Source organism: Berghia stephanieae, chromosome 14 (genome assembly GCF_034508935.2).
Source record: "Berghia stephanieae isolate SIO BIC M18660-M18661 chromosome 14, UCSD_Bste_1.3, whole genome shotgun sequence".
Lineage (NCBI taxonomy): Eukaryota > Metazoa > Mollusca > Gastropoda > Nudibranchia > Aeolidiidae > Berghia > Berghia stephanieae.
This window is the reverse complement of record NC_088373.1, coordinates 25,077,895-25,080,394: the sequence shown is the minus strand read 5'-3', so window position 1 is coordinate 25,080,394 and position 2,500 is coordinate 25,077,895. Positions and strand designations below refer to the sequence as shown.

Below are 2,500 nucleotides of genomic sequence, written 5' to 3'. Positions count from 1 at the left end.
TTTAACACAGAGCATCAATAGAAGGAATGAATTTGACGTCAGTCAACCCGTTGTTATTGCTTTTAGACAGCATTTTATAATTAACTTATCACTAAGTTATATCAATCAGACAATGAACGTTCGCGTTTGCAGTTTTGTGTGTTAATATGTTATACCCCGATGGAGATGTGAGTATTTTTCCAATACGCATAACATCCATACATTTGCAATCCGATTTAAGTTTAAAAGCAACGTAGACCACGGAAATTTTTCCATTTTGTGGACAATAAAGATTGTTATTATTATTATTATTATTATTATATTATTATTATTATTATTATTATTATTATTATTATTATTATTATTATTAATTATTATTATTTATTATTATTATTATTATTATTATTATTATTATTATATTATTATTAATATTTATAAAACAAATCGACAGTGTTCCCGTGGCAGGTTAAACGGGTACTCCTCGGGACTACTCGCATTCGCACCCCCCCCCCCCCCCACCACCAACACCACCACCGCCACCACACACGCACACAGCTCTTTTTTTTTTGGGGGGGGGGGGGGGGGGGGGGCGTTGTTTGCAGATTATAATTCAGGGTTACCATGCCCACCCCTGTCATCACGTAGTCAAGGCATTTTGGCATCTGCCAATCCCAAATGTCAGTGTCAAGGTCGACCGTCATGTCGCGTCAACGGGCGAGGAGGAAAAAAAAAAAGAAAAAGAACTGGCATATTATTATATCATTACATTGAAAATGATGAAAACTATTTTTTTATTTTGTATGAAATCTTTATAAATTTTACGATGATCAAGAACGAAACTTTTGCCATCTACCTCTTCCTGGCGCAACATTTATAAAAATATTATTTTTTAAAAATAATAACACAGCATTTATTTGGCGCAATATCCACGTGCTCAAAGCGCTTTACAAGGGATCCCAAGGCAACAGCAATATTAAACTTGAAAGACGAGACATGACGCCTGTCAGGCGATGTGACATTTTTTCCTAACAAATTCAACGAACGGCCATGTACTCATTTTACACCTGAGTACGGTGAGAAAATGTGAGTAAAGAGCATTTTCCAAGGACTCAACTCTGCGCCAGGCAGAGCGGTCTCGAAACCTGAACCTTCCGATCTGGAAGCGAGAGTCATACCACAAAACAGGGAGGGGCACTGTTCTGTCGGCCACATAACCTCAATATTAATTAAATTCTATTTCTAATTTCATCAATTTTTGGAGTAAAAACATAGTTCTTGGTATCAAATCTATTGTAAATTCGACGCTGATCACGAATCTGACATCAAAACAGCGAAAATCCGAAAAAAATTGTCCAATTTTTTATACTGCCACGCCCCCGATCGCCGATCGCCTCGAAAAATATTAAGCAAGACGGGCTTTGCGAGCGATGGACCGTACCTAGGTTTATCGGCCAGGTATTTGGCCACACTTTGGAATAAAAATAGATGGAATGAGGATGACGTCATAATACTGAAGCCAATCGTTGGCCGGCTCCGCCATATTGGGAAGACCAAAACATTCCTTCGTTACGGCCATAGTTACGGTGATTCACTTATCGGTGGAAATCCGAATCGCGATGATCAGTGGATGTTAAGAACAAAGGGGGGTTGCAAATTCCTTCTAGTGGAGTTACTTATGTCTGTTTAATTTCTGAAAAGCATTTCAGAATATATCTTGCAACTGTAGGTCAAGATCATTTTCATTTCAATCGATATGATTGCCATAAACTTTTGCTAAGCATCATGAACTTCATGATGAAGTCTTTCGTCAATAAACCCGTTTTTTCTACATTATTTCATTCTCATATGTTTGATCATGAGGGGACTGAGAATCATTTGATTTTACTTTCACCCCATACACCGGAGCATACTCAATGTCTCAATCGTTTCTGTTATATGTTTGTGTTGAGAATATTGGCTATTAAGCTTAACTGCTGGTCAAAAAAATTACTTCGCGATGGTGGTGAGCGAACGAATCGGCGGTCTCAAGAAGTGGGTGAGAGAGGGATCTAGAAATGACTGGGTTTGATACGAATATTTTTGTGTTCGTGGATAGCCCACACGGTAGAGCCACGCTCTCACCTGCCAGGCGGAGTTGTCGTACCAATAAGGTCGCAGGTTCAAACCCCACCACCGCCGCGAAAAAAGTTTTTATTCTCTATTGTCTTCTGGCACTTTTCTACTCACTTCATATCTAGTAGTAGTAGTAATGATGATGTGGTGGTGGTGGTGGTGGTTGTAGTAGTAGTGGTAGTGATGAAAATGTGGTAGTCATGGTTGTAGTGTGTGTGTGTGTGTGTGTGTGTGTGTGTTTGAGAGAGAGAGAGAGAGAGAGAGAGAGTGGTTGTAGGGGTGGCGTTGTGGTGGTTGTAATAGTAGTTGAAGGGATGGTGATGTGATGTTGGTGGCACCGGAGTTTTGGCATCAGTGAATTTGGTATGAGCTTAGATTATACATTTGATAATGTACATACAAATTTTGA

The 2,500-nt window shown here is 39.2% G+C and overlaps 1 protein-coding gene across 1 annotated transcript in view; it reads left to right on the top strand.

The window, feature by feature from the left end:
• Positions 1–2,500, top strand: part of LOC144959964 (uncharacterized) — a gene marked incomplete in the record, with an annotated part of 73,599 nt that overhangs the window by 2,974 nt on the left and 68,125 nt on the right.